Source organism: Coenobita brevimanus, chromosome 40 (genome assembly GCF_032717465.1).
Source record: "Coenobita brevimanus isolate Jiangsu-jjx chromosome 40, ASM3271746v2, whole genome shotgun sequence".
In the NCBI taxonomy this organism is placed as follows: domain Eukaryota; kingdom Metazoa; phylum Arthropoda; class Malacostraca; order Decapoda; family Coenobitidae; genus Coenobita; species Coenobita brevimanus.
In genome coordinates this window covers 9,245,616-9,260,508 of record NC_136993.1, presented here as the reverse complement: position 1 = coordinate 9,260,508, position 14,893 = coordinate 9,245,616, and positions in this window count along the sequence as shown.

Sequence of the window (14,893 nt, the reverse complement as noted above, 5' to 3'; positions counted from 1 at the left end):
TTCCACATCATCACTGCTATTCTGTGGGCAAACTAGTTACATTCAGAGCCTGGTGCATTCCTGAAACTTAGCAATATAGCAATAGATGACAAGGAGTCTTTGAGACGAATTTAGAAACTAAATAATGATAATTAGTTAATGTCACTGGTTGTTCTCCCCAAAGTGCCCAGTTGCCCTGAGTTGCCATTGCTATTACCCGGTATTGTTTAACTGTACCAACATGTTAACTAGTTCCCGTCCGACGTTTGATAATGGCCAACAAATGAGCCTAAGTAGGGTTCTCTACCTAACTTCCTGCATAGGTAACTTATGCTTAGCATTTCCAATGTTGGGACCTCTGTGAATTCTCGAAAACGTCACTATTATGCATGCAAGGATCAGTGGACTACTTTTTCCTATTTCTGACTGTTGATTTTGAGGTATGTTATTGGTGGGGGATTTAGTTATACAATTAGCACCAGAAAAGTTTAGAAAATTAAAGAGTTATAGGTTTTATATAGTAAAGTATGCAAATAACTTAGTGGGTGCCCGGTTCCCCCGCTAAGTGCCCAGTTACCCCATCTTACGGTATATATATCTATCTATCTATATGTATATGTATATCTATCTATCTATCTATATTTATCTATCTGTCTATCTATATGTATATGTATATATCTATCTATCTATCTATCTAATATATATATATATATATATATATATATATATATATATATATATATATATATATATATATATATATATATATATATATATATCGTTGCCCCATGATGAATGTAGGAGCCCGGACATAGACAGGTTAAATTGGGCCTGACATTTAAGATGAGAGTGACCAGCCTCATTTATCCCTGAGTGGCATTTCGAGAGCAAGAAACCCCAACTACCCCTTGGATATAAACCTGCACCTTCTTATTCCGACTGGAGCGCCTTAATTACCCACTAAACCACCAGACGTCGTATTTTGGTTATATGGTTACCACCCAGCGTAGTAAATGGTTTCCAGGTACACAGGAAACCATTTGGCTTGTCACGTAGTGTAGAGTCACCCACAGCCAGAAGGAAAAGCAAAGAATGAAGGAAAGAAAGACAAAAGAAGGAGTGTAAAGTCACCCGTAGGCAGAACAGAGAGGAAAAATGGAAAGACAGAAGAGGAAGAAAAGAAAGAAAGAAGGAAGGAAGAGAGGACAAGGCAGTCACCCGAGGACAGCACTACATCGAGTAAGTGAATGGTGAGCGCCCCCACCTACCACTATATATATATATATATATATATATATATATATATATATATATATATATATATATATATATATATATGTGTGTGTGTGTGTGTGTGTGTGTGTGTATACTTTAGTTTTTAACTCACAACATCGGTAATGCATGAATTCAGATAAAATATGTAGTCTGAATAGAAGTTTTACAGTTTAGCTTCAGCAGCCAAGCCATCCGTTCCCACATCCTTGTCCAACTTTCACGATCACCTCATCGGATGTGGATGAACAGACATCACTGATCTTCATTTCCAACCTCTGAAGGGTATGGTACTTGGTTCATGCATATGTTCCTGTCTGTAACACTGTGTATCATTTGTTTCGTATTTCGTGGTGGTAGATGATTTCACCATCTCAACCACCTATAATTCTGTCATTCAATTCGTAATTCCTCATGGTACTGTTGTTCCGAACTTCCAGTTTTATATCTTATATTTACACGATCCCCTATTCCTCGGTTTTATGTACAGCAGATGTTCCTTCATGCCTCTACCTCTTCAAAACACTGATGTGATAATCGTTTCGCTCCCTAGAATCTTTATTAAGCAGTATAAAAGCTCCCGTAGATAAAAGTAATAAAATGTAAATGACGGTCTAAGGATCTGTGTTATATTGCGTTACTCTAATCTTTCAGCTTTGTATCTCTTCTTTACGTTGATATATTTAAGCCGTGCACATCTTCTGTGCGAGGTCGTCCAGTTCTCTGTTTTGTGTAGATGGTTCCTTCCTGCCTCCATCTCCTCAGCCACCTATACACTGTTGTGATGCTGGTTCCGCTTCCCTGAGCAATGGCACGAGCTGACATGCCATTCCGTCGCATCCACACAAATCGTGCCCGCTCTGAGAGGGTTGTCCTCCGGTAATACTGAAGTCGCTCCATTCACGTGAGGTCTGTTTTAAAGGCCATGTTTGTAAAGTTCAGTATTCCTGCATGAAAAGTGAAGAACAAGATTAACAGCATAAATACTTTTTTTTTTTTTTTTTATAATTCAAACGCGTATGTTTATTCCAATATATTACAGTAGTACCGCAACATGTTAATATTATGTCATTTTCTGTTCAGTAATCAAAAGGAGTTGTTACGTTTATGAAAATCTAGGTTTTCTGTAGCACAAACGTTCATATTAATTGTTTCCAGTAACGATCCTTATGTACTGTTGCTATAGTGCACCTTTGCTTTAGGCTATGCGGCTACACGAATCAGCAATTCACATATTTGGCATGATGTTAATCATTGTTCTGTGGGTTGTATCGGTCAATCTCCATTGGTTGCTTTATTTTGCTTACACACGCCTAAAGGAAAAAGTTTTGCCATACCCCATCACTGGCATGAATGGGATGTTATAATAAACATAATAGAACACATCGAATATAATAAAAATGGTAAGCACCGACATGAGCTATGTGGTCTGTGTTACTGTGTAGCCTCAAACACGCTCTTTTTTTCGTAATTATAAAATGACAAATCGGTCACATCAATTTATTCATAAGAGTTTTTTCTGTCACACACGATTGCCACTATGAAAGTAAACAATAACTTATGTGTGTGCGTAAGAGAGGTTCAGCATGATTTTATATATATATATATATATATATATATATATATATATATATATATATATATATATATATATATATATATATATATATATATATATATATATATATATTTATATATATATATACACACACACACACACACACGCTGTACTTCGGAAAGTGGTAGGTAGTGGCGTCCGTCATCCACACACTTTATGTAGTGCCTCCTACTTGATCCTTCACCGTTACCAGTAAAGTGAACTTTGTGAGCGCGTGACGAGCAAGCAAGCGTTTGAACTATTGGCCACAAGTATTCTTACACACCTCAGACTTGCCTCTCCCAGCTTTCATCTGGTAACACTGACTCCATGTCCAGATGTACAATGTCCTATGTTCCCCGCCTCATTTTCCCTTCACATATACTGCTAGCTATTTACCTTGGGACAATATTCTATGAATATTGTTATTAATCCCTCCAGTCAGCCAAATGTTTATTTACTTTGATTTTACTTTTATGTGTGAAGAATGGTGGTCTCTTCTCCCCCTCCCCCTCCTTCCCTCCCTTTCTCTTTCTCATACTCCCTCCCACTCTCCATTGTCTCACTCCTTATCCTCCCCTCCCCTCTCTCTTATTCTTCCTTCCTCGTTCCCCTTATTCTCCCTTCCTTCCATCCCCACTTCTCTCTCTCTCTCTCTCATGCTTCCAGATATTTACCTCTCTTGAAGCGATATTTCTCTCGTCTATCATGCCATTATCGATGTCACATAAAAAAAAAATAGTTTTTGTTAATTCCTTCATCCAGCCAATAATTTATCTAAGGTATTTGCTCTCATATTCTGATATTAGTTAGTTGGATTCGTGTCCAAAAGGTCACGAGATCAAGGCTCTTGCCGGTCACCAGGATTTGTGGGATGGACTCCGCATTTACTCCGCATTTACTCCATTCCCTTACCCCAGTCTGACGACTTTTGCTAGCATTAGCGCAGCCAGTTTGGTCTTTGACTCTCTGAGGAACCTATTCAGCCTTGGTCAGTTATGAAATATTAATATGTAAAAAAATCAACAATTGGTGTCTCCTCCTCCTATCCCTCTCTCTCCCCACCCCTCCCTATCACTCCCCAGGTGTTTTTAAAGAGCGACGCCACTCGGACGAACGCCTGGCTACATAGGCAACCTGTGGACTGTGGCCTCCAAGCGACCCAACCTTCCTAGTAGTACGGCTCGCGGAACAGTGTTAACATAAAGTTGTGTATAACTCATGATTCAGCTAGAGAGTGATAATTGGAGAAATTAATCCCCTTCACAATAATTGTTATACATATTAGACTGCGTGTATCAAAACTCTGACTTGATTTATCCTTAAAGGCGATCTGGTTTAATTATCACTGTTAGTGCCTAATGAATATAGTGTTAGGCACTGTCATGGTCTGTTTGGTATGCGTGTCATTATTTATTAATTATATGATCCTTTCCTTACTATATTTTTGGCAGTCTAACATTACGATTCCACCGCCGCCAGGAGATGTGTTGTTACTCCTTGCATAACGAAGTCAGGATCCGCACCCAGCATTTCATTACATATATAATTTATAATTTATAATAATTAATGTGGCCAATACTAAAGTTAGTGTTAAGAAAGGCAGTTATGTTTATATAATACCAAATATTCTTACCTACAGGGTACTGATACCCTCTGTCTGTCTGTCTGTCTGTCTGTCTCTCTCTCTCTCTCTCTCTCTCTCTCTATATGTATATAAATCTCTCTCTCTCTCTCTCTCTCTCTCTCTATATATATATATATATATATATATATATATATATAGAGAGAGAGAGAGAGAGAGAGAGAGAGAGAGAGAGAGAGAGAGAGAGAGAGAGAGACCGATAGGTTTGCCGGTCATTTACCCATTGGATCCCAGGGGTGCTGGGCGAGGCATTGCACTGGGAGGGCACTGGGCTTACCGCCCTCCGCCTATCGGCTCATAGTTGCGAAGCTCATAGGTCCCGACCCGGGGGTTCCCTACTTTATAGAGACTCGAAAAATCCCAGTTCTGTCCAATACTCTGGACACTGGGCTCCAATGGGTTAAATATATATATATATATATATATATATATATATATATATATATATATATATATATATATATATATATATATATATATATATCTCAGGGCTCCATATTATAAATACAATTCATTATAGAAAACACGATAGATAGATAGATAGATAGATAGATAGATAGACAGAGCACCAGGCAAGCCTGGGAATGGGATATGAGCTTGCAAGTCTAAGTGAAGTAATGTTGACAATACACCAGAAGCAGCAAGTCAGTGGATGAGATAGGTACTGTGTCAGTGAGATAGGCACACGAACAATGCCTAGTGACCATACACACACACATACACACATACTCACACACAGGCTTCTAGAACATTTCAACAACAGTGTAACACACGTGACACGACCCCTGCTACACCAGAATTTAGGAAGCAGAGCTCAGAAGGAGGATAGCCATAGAACCGGCAGCTAGTAGGGAGAAGGAGCCAAGCAACATGGGCGAGAGAGAGAGAGAGAGAGAGAGAGAGAGAGAGAGAGAGAGAGAGAGAGAGAGAGAGAGACATGGAGGTTAGCTCGCGGGACTCTATACTTCACTCGTGTGTGAGAGACTTTGTTAATATTTCCAAGACAAATAAAAATAGTCCCATACTAATCTTTACCTCTCCTGTCATTGCATGACAAAAAGGGAACGAAGATTATCTACTTACAAAACTACTCACGTACTCGTATAACAACCGCTCGTCCACGAGTCTAATGTATAACTGATCTACAAAACTTCACTACAAGCACCTACAAAGTTACTGTGAGATATGGCGGTAGCGAAAGTACGAACCTCGTCTACGAATCTACAGTGAATTTCTACAAAAGCAGGTGAGACTCTAAGCAAGATTAGCTTCAGTTCTACAGTGAATTCCTACAAAATACAAGCTAAAGCCTACGGGTCTACAAGCCTACAAGCCTACGAGTCTACAAGCCTATGAGTCTACAAGCCTACAAGTCTACGAGTGTACAGTTGATTGTGCATTATCAAGATTGAAAAAAAAAAAAAACTCTTACAACCAACAACTCACAACCAGCTCATAACAGTATTTTCTCCAACCCCCTCTCCGTCTGCCCGATCATCACGTTGATGTAGTTTAACAAAATACTGATACAAACAATATTGCAATTTCTACGACGAACCAATGAACTACAACCATTTACGATCAACTCCAAATAACAACTCTACGAGTCGTCTGTATAATCTACATGCACCTACAAGTAGCGGCAGTCTTCATCCCACAACGAGTAAATCACAAGAGAAATGGACCAAGAATACATCGAGAAAGAAAAACAAAACAAGCAAATGAAAAGCAAGAACACGCAATATAAACCAGACCACCGCCCTTCTCTCCATCCCCCTCCTACCTCCACCCAACCTCCACCGCTGACGCGGGAGTGCGAGGTCAAGACGACGAAGCAAATACCAAGCCCATAACGGCGTGAACAACTTATGTAACAGCATGGTTACTAGACCTATTAAACGAGTCTTAGGAAGCTGATAGTGTCTGCACCATGTATGGACTGTCTATTCCACTCGCACCAGTCGAGTCAGGATAAGGCTTAGGTTACGATGGCAGGTTTGCCTCAACTAAGGCATGGGTTAACAATAGCTATAGTCAACGTAATATGTGCTAGTTTACTGAGAAAAAAAATGTAGAGCTGTTTTTGCTCATTATAGTCCGTCAGAGAGGTAAAGTGGAAAATAAAGAAAAATGAACATTACTTTTGTTATGTTGACCTGAGGTTGAGGATACCTGCCAGGTGTAAATGTAGGTGAATTTCAGCCACTATTTCCTGCAATAAAATACTAGGTGGGGAAGGCAACATTTATTGACGATATACACATAACAATGTGCGATGTATTTGCTTATCTGCGAGATATTTACTGTTGGTAATGGGTGGAATAAAATATAATATTTTATACTGTACAAAATAAAATAGTTTTTTTTATGCGAGGAAGAAGGAACCAAAGGCCCTGAGCCCGCAGTAACAGTTCTCTCCAAGAGAAAAACAAAATACAATAGAGAGCCAAATTCAAGATCCGATCATTTTGAGATGCCTGGACACACTGCGTTTGAAAGACTGGAGATCATAGGCAGCAGGAAATACAGACAGAGGGAGACAGTTCCAGAGTTGACCTGTTGCATAAATGAAAGACTGGGAGTAACGGTTAACTCTTGCATTAAAGAGTTGGACAGAAAAGGGATGAGAGTTTGCTGCTAGACGGGTGCTACGCGCCCGTCGTAGAGGTGGAGGAATGCAAGCAGACAGTTCAGAGGAGCAGTGACCATTAAAGTAGCGATAGAAAAGAGATAGTATAACAGGTTATCCGAATGCTTGCCGTTTGTCGACACTGAAAATAATGTCATACCCGGTACTGTAATTAGTAGCAAGTATCATATGCCCCTGCTTCAACACTTAAAACACTTAAAACGTGTGATTTCAGTATATTGGTAGTAATCAAAATATTAACTCAACCACTGTTGCTGTTACAACATCCACCACGCATACAAATATTGTTACCGAACATTATTTATTGTTACTGTAATTCATCTATCACAATCGTAACCATATCAACATCTGGTGATTAAGCTAAGTAATCTGCACCCAGATACAAACTTCCTTTCGTCCCTACCTACCTGCTCACCTCATAAACAATACTATGCGCCATCTGTTAGGTGAAAATGGCACTTCTTTCATACGCTTCGTTTTTTTTTTTATCCTCAGGTGTTTCGGATTCACCTCGTGGTTGGTTGGGGGAACGAACTTTTGTTCGCGATACGTATCTGGTGTGAATCATGAAAGGAGGTATTTGAGGGGAATCAAAATCAAGTACAGGAATATTGTAATTTTTGGTATTTAGGGTTGAGTTTGTTGAAAAAATGTCAACAAGAAGTTTGGCTTTTCCACGTGGGTCACATACTAGATTTCCATTGGGGGATTGCTGGATTCAAGGTGTTTAACTATGCGCTTATTAATTACAATTTCAAGTAGTTTACCAAGAGAAAATGTGATAGTTATTGGTCTGTAATCAGAGGGGTCAGAGGAACTCATCCTTTCTCCACTGTTAAATATCATACTTAGGCACCATATACATCAGTGCCAAACATCCCGGAATTCTATTTTGTTATTCAACAGAAAAAGAAAACGGACTGAACTTGACAAATTGGGAGTTTGCGAGCAGGGAATGACACGGGTGGTGTATCGGGATGGGGGAAAATAGCCCTGTTGTTGTAGGCCCTGGTTCGTCTACAATGTGAATCCAGTGGATTGAAGGCTTAAGTTATCTTTTCCCTACAGCCCATCATCTTCTTTCAGAAGATGGGGAAGCAGATAAGGAAGGTTTGTATAACCGGATTCTTGAGCCGCACAGGCATGTCGGTGCCACCATGTATGTGGAGGCGTGCTTCTCGAACACCAAAAAGCCTTGTGGAGATTGGGCTTTTAGGATGTCTGGTTTGGTCGGGGCGATGGTTTTATCTAAAACTTTCTCTAAGGAAATATTTATAAAGTACTCACGCCCAACAATGGCATGACTGAGCTCTTACAACACAGGTAAAACAGCATCCCATCTAGTACTACTTAAGGTAATGTTATTTTTAGGAACCAAGTAAGTGTCCGCCGCACAGAATTCTGTTAAATCCTACTTCAATGTATTCACATCGATGGTGGAGTTTATATTATATCACTGTCTCTACCAGTGACCTCATTTCACTTTGGAAAGACTTGAGCTGGAGGGGTTAACTCGACTTTCATTGATCCTCTTCATACTTGACGTCTTCTCTGCATTAACAAAATGTCTGTGTATATAGTAAGAAAAATTGAAGAACAATGTTGTGCTGAAGTGTAAAAATGTTCTTAAACTTAAATATATGCTACTAAGCATTTATTCCCAAATTTCATCTAACGCCACAAGTAAAATCAGTCATATCACACATTTCATCCTGCCGTCCCACGCTGCTCGTTCATGTCTATTCTCTCGTTCATCTTCAGTGATGTACCGTGCTTTTCTTTGATAAACAATTATTTTTCTTGTGTTCATTATGTTCAAAGCTCATCTCACTCCTCCTTGTTACACCCATTACAGCCGCTGGAGAGGAGCGTCTGCATGTGGTGGTACCGAGATCACTTGGCAGTTCCATCGCCTGATGCTGCAGGCGTCTCTCTATTCTCTCCCAATCCCCTGAAAGGAGTATAATGAGCTGCTGGAGACGAGTAACTTCGGCCTGCATTCCACCGGGTTCAAGACCAGCTGAACATGGGGTTACTACTACTACTGCTACGCAACAACTACTACTACTACTACTACTTTGCTACACCAACAACAACCATTGGACTACTATTACTACTGTACTACTACTACACCAAAATATTTTTTTAAATAAAAATCACCTACATCGATTGGGGAATTATATTGTGAAGATCAAAACCAACCTTCCTAATACAGTTCACAGTTTGGAGTTGTAATGTGAAGGGTAACACTAACCCACATATTACAATCTTTTGGCCCCAAGCACACCAGCGGCTGTGGTTACCAACCATCTAGTATTACTTTTATTACTTTATTTTATATTTATTAATATTACTGTGTTAATAAAGACATTAATCTATTGGAGTCGCTGGTCTATGCGACTCTCGACCACAGTAGCTTCATAATCCATTCCCACCAGGGAGACAGGCCTGAGGGCTGATGATTTTGTGCCCCTGAGACATAGGAGTACAGCCCACGCAGGGGAAAATGACAGTCGACATCTCATCCAGGCCATAACAGAACTCTGAGGTTGACTTTTCCTCTCAGAAAAAACCTCTGCCAGTTTCGAGTAGAATCTCACCGCCTCTGGACCCATCCCACCAGATGTCATGAACACAAGGGGAGTGAATCGACCGTGGTCCACATGTTTCATCCTTTCTTGATAGTTTCTGTTTTTTTCTTGTTCATTCCTTTTGTGTGCAGCTTCGAGAGACAGTTCACGATGATATGCTGCCATGGGATCAAATATCCTACTGTCAAAAAACCCTCTGCCCACGCGTCCAGAAACCTCAAGCACTGACATCCACTCTTGCATCATCTGATGTGTTTGCTGTTCTGTGAGTGAACTGATCGTTGTCTAAGGGTAGCAGAGGTGTCTCAGTCGTAAAATTATGGCGTATTTCCTGCAGCATTTTGGCAGTGAGGTCGCGTACTGCATCGTGTTGGATGCAAACAAAGCCTCCCTTCTTGCAAACTAATGCATGGTTTGCATCAAAGGCAGTGCCACAGACATAGTGTTGGGGTAGGTTCTCTATTAGCCACGCATATTTCAAGGCTATGGTGTCAATAAATTCTTGTTTGTTGAAGTGGAAGCCTTTTACCTTGAGAGGCTGGGTCATCAGCCAGTTCGATGCCCCAGCCTTCTGTCCAGTTTCAACTCTTATGCACTGGTCTGGTGTTAGATGTTCAGTTATGTGCTGCAGCTGGTCCTTTTGTCTTGCTTCTTGCTCCTTGCTTATCTGTGTCTTTATGTCTTTCTGCCTTTGGTTGTTGATTTCACTCATCTCAACCTGGACGCTTATCTTCTGTGACAAGGATTCGGTGACCCTGAGTGAATTTCTATGTTCATCGTTTGGCACGGTTGCTGGATTTATAATGCCAAGGCCTCCCATCCTGGGTGGTAGTGCTAGAAGGTCCCTCTCTTCTGGTGTGGGGATGTGGCCATTGGTCAGAGATGGGAGGAATGATTCCCTGATAGCATCCTCCAGTGGTTGTAGCAGCAACTCGATGTCTGGTATGGTCCTCATCACGAAGGTCCACTTGTGCTTTACACCATACCTAAATGCGTTGTATGCTGCATAGGGTTCTGTTTTTGCGTGGCTGGATAATACTTGAATTTCTTCTACCCATGTCCTGACCTTATCACTCATATTTTGATCTTTGAATTCCTTAGTTCTAATCACAGCACATAGATGTCTCTGACCTTCCTTAGTAACTATCACGTTTGTGCCTCTAAAGGCCTCCTGTGCATCTTAGTAGTAAGCTGGTTTCACGATCAAGGTGGACTTACTTGCATTAGGGTGGTAACCTATTTCAGCCTGCCAGCACCTTTGAGATCACCTGCATAGGCTACCTGTTTTACATTGGTGGCCTTGTATCTGATACTACTACTACTACTACTACTACTGCTACTAGTATAATTGATTGTGGGCTCTTAGAAACTGATACCCACTCCAGAATAAAGTGGACACCGATGCATATGTGAAAGAAAATCTTTAATATCAGCTATGTAAAGCTTGGAAAATGTGAAAAAGTGTTAAAACCACGGTGTGAGGGGGAGGAAGGGTTTGTGTGTGTGTGTGTGTGCAGGGACCGTTAATGAGCGAGGTGCTGACATAAGAGGGTTATCTGGACTGGTGTCAACACCATACATTATATCATCAGCCACCCGGGACCCTGCCACCACATGTGCGCTGCCCCACATACCCAGAATATAAGTATCGCCACCCTCACTTACAAAATAAGTAACTCTCTGAAACCTATTTTTTAGTTATTCACTTTGTCCACAAATAACAATGAGATGTGGGATGCCTGTCACACACCTCTTGCTCTCTCCATTATCCTTGGAGCATTAACTTTCTTTCCCTAACACATCAGCTGTTACCACACACTGAATATCACCCACTGATCACTAGCATACACACCACCTAATAATACGATTTATAAACACTGTATCAAACACTAAATATAACAACAACTTCCCCTAACTATACAACAATCTCCTACATACACACCACCAGCATAGCCAGGTGGTATAGAAGTGTGGCATACAAACACATTTAGGTAGGGAATCTTACACACACCTTAGATGACACTGTAATGTAAAAACATCATATATACAGACACACACACAATGACCGTTCTTAAATTACTATAAAATATATTATACATAGATTCTCATCATATAAATATATAACCAATCACAGTGGATAAGTCAGCAATATAATAATAAATGGCACAGTAATAATTAAAACTTTAATATTAATATATGAAATTAATAAATATAACTTAAATTAAATAACAAATTTAAGCATAGTACCCTAGTTTTAAATACACTATTATTATTAAATACGATAGTAATAAGGGTATTTTTAATATATTATCTATATAATAGGACTAATGTAAACTCCATAAAATTACAAACTAGAACTACTTATTCAACCCTCTCAAAATTCTCTTCTGTATTCAAAAGAAATACTAAACAAACCTTGTTAATGCCAATGTGCCTTAGTAAACCAAGGTGCCTCTATCTTACCCCCACAACACATAACAACCACACATCACACATGTCATAACACCAATACACACACACGCACACACGCACTGTCCCAACATCACACACCACACCACACTCACCCCTATGCCATAGCGTCCGAAGACCCAATATCACTAAACTACACACACACACACACACACACACACACACACACACACACACACACACTGCCGCTACGCCACACACCACCCTCACCCCTACACCTTAAAGCCTGAAGACCCATCACCAATAAACAAGGCTCCACAGTATTGCACCACACCCATTGGCCACGTATTTAACCCTTGAACAAAGAAGCGTAGTTTTACTTCATATCAAACTTTAAATACATAACAGTATCAGTTCAGTCGATTATTAGTATAAGACAGAACAATTAGATGTTAACTGATATGCAAAACTAGAACAAAACTAGCAAACCGCTTCATAACTTAATCATATTATCTACAAAAACAGAAGTAAAACAAGCACATTCTTCATTTATATCAAATCTAAATTTAAATTCGTTCATTAAAACAGTAGTTCTAGTAACATTATATTTAATTTTCATTTATAAGTACTACAAGAAGTAGCCATTTATTATTATTAATACTGTACCACAGTATAAAAACTTTAACACCATGGCCATCCCACCGTATTGTTGTCAGTGCTCCAGTAGGCAGCATAAGTCTATCAGGTGCTCATGTGCAACAAACAGGTCACCGTGTACATACTGTAGGATGGAACCTTTCTGTATGAATGTGTTAGGGAATCACAGCCCACCAGAAGCAGCACTTGACTGCTACCAACATGGCAGGCGACAGATTGGTGACATGGAAATTGATAGGGCGGTCACTGACAATATGCACGATCACACGGACATGCGTGGTGGTGAAAGACCCCGTAGTGAAGCGAGGGATAGGGATGGACGCCAAGATGCGAGAGATATGGAAGCCCTGGGTGGGTTAAATCACCATGGGGAAGTGAATAGTAGTGAAGTTGGGGGTGAGGAACATCATGAAGTTTATAATAGAAATGAAACTCAGGGTGAAGACTACCATAGAGGAGTGCATGAAAGAGGGAATCATCCAGGTATTATACGTCCTCAGAACGGTAGTGACACAAACAACGAGGAAGCAGAACAGCCTCACAGGTCTGTGCGAGAAGGTCGTCCCACATACTGGATGGGCAAATCCCGAGAAAATGCAGTAACCTGGGTGAACACCACATATAATGAAATTGTTGAATGGTCGTCAAGTAACCTTTTTGAACCTCCCAAATGGAATGCTACAACTGACATGATCAAGGAAATCACTCGCCTGATAGCCAATTACAACAATAACTCACCCATTGCCTCATTCTCTCTTAAGGTCCTTGTACTAATACCACATCTCTTCCTCAACTAGACCCGCCCAAGAGCTAGCATTGCAGAAAATATTAAGGCCATCCAAAGGCGGGTTGAAACATGGAAAAGAGGTGAAATCGACAACCTACTTGAGGAAGCAATGGCCTTGCAGATGAGAATAAACAACCGAGGCAGAAGAAATCAGAATACCCACGATGTTGCAAGGATTTTGGGCAGCAAAATGAGACAGGGGAAGGTCTCGATGGCAACAAGATCCCCGTCAGCTGAATCACCAAGCGGAGTACTTGACCTGACAGATGAAACAATGCAACAATTAAAAGAAAAACACCCGACTGCACGACAAGCAAGTGCCCAGTCAAAGCTTGATGGCAACTACACTCCTCCCAATCCCATCATATATGACAGGATAACTGGAGATATGGTGTGGCGGAAGGCAATGCACACACAGGGAGGGGCAGGACCGTCAGGCCTGGATGCAAAATCTTGGCGAGTAATCCTCAGTAACATCAAGTTTGGGGAGGCAGCAACAGACCTATGTAACACCATTGCCTCACTGGTGAGGAAGCTAGCTTCAAGTCATTGCAGTAACATAGAATCACTGACGGCTTGCAGACTGATCCCCCTTGATAAGAATCCTGGATGCAGGCCCATCGGGGTGGGTGAAGTCTTAAGACGGATTATAGGAAAATGCATCATGGAGGTGGTGAAAGATGATGTGAAGCAGGCAGTTGGCAACCTTCAAGTGTGTGCAGGCCAGCAGGCAGGAGGTGAGGCAGCGGTTCACTCCATGAGGAAAATATTTGGGGAAGAGGACTGTCAGGCAGTAGTATTGGTTGCTGCCTCAAATGCATTTAATTCCATCAACCGGGAGGCAATGCTGCACAATATCAAGGTTAAATGCCCAGCATTTGCCCAATATGTGGAAAACACCTACAAAGAACCAGCAGACCTATACATTGTGGGTAAGACAACTGCTCACGATGTCGGTGTAATCCAGTCCACAGAAGGAACTACCCAGGGGGACCCCGTTGCCATGGCTATGTACGCCTTGGCGATGACAGTGCTGCAACAACAGATCAAATACGAGGCCACCAATGTAAAACAGGTTTCCTATGCCGATGATCTCACGGGTGCTGGCAGGGTTGAGGATGTGAGGAAATGGTGGGACCTTGTAACATCTCATGGCCCTGAAATAGGTTACTACCCTAATGCAAGTAAGTCCATCTTGATCGTGAAACCAGCTTACTATCAAGATGCACAAGAAGCATTTAGAGGCACAAACGTGATAGTGACCAAGGAAGGTCAGAGGCATCTAGGGGCTATGATTGGAACTAAG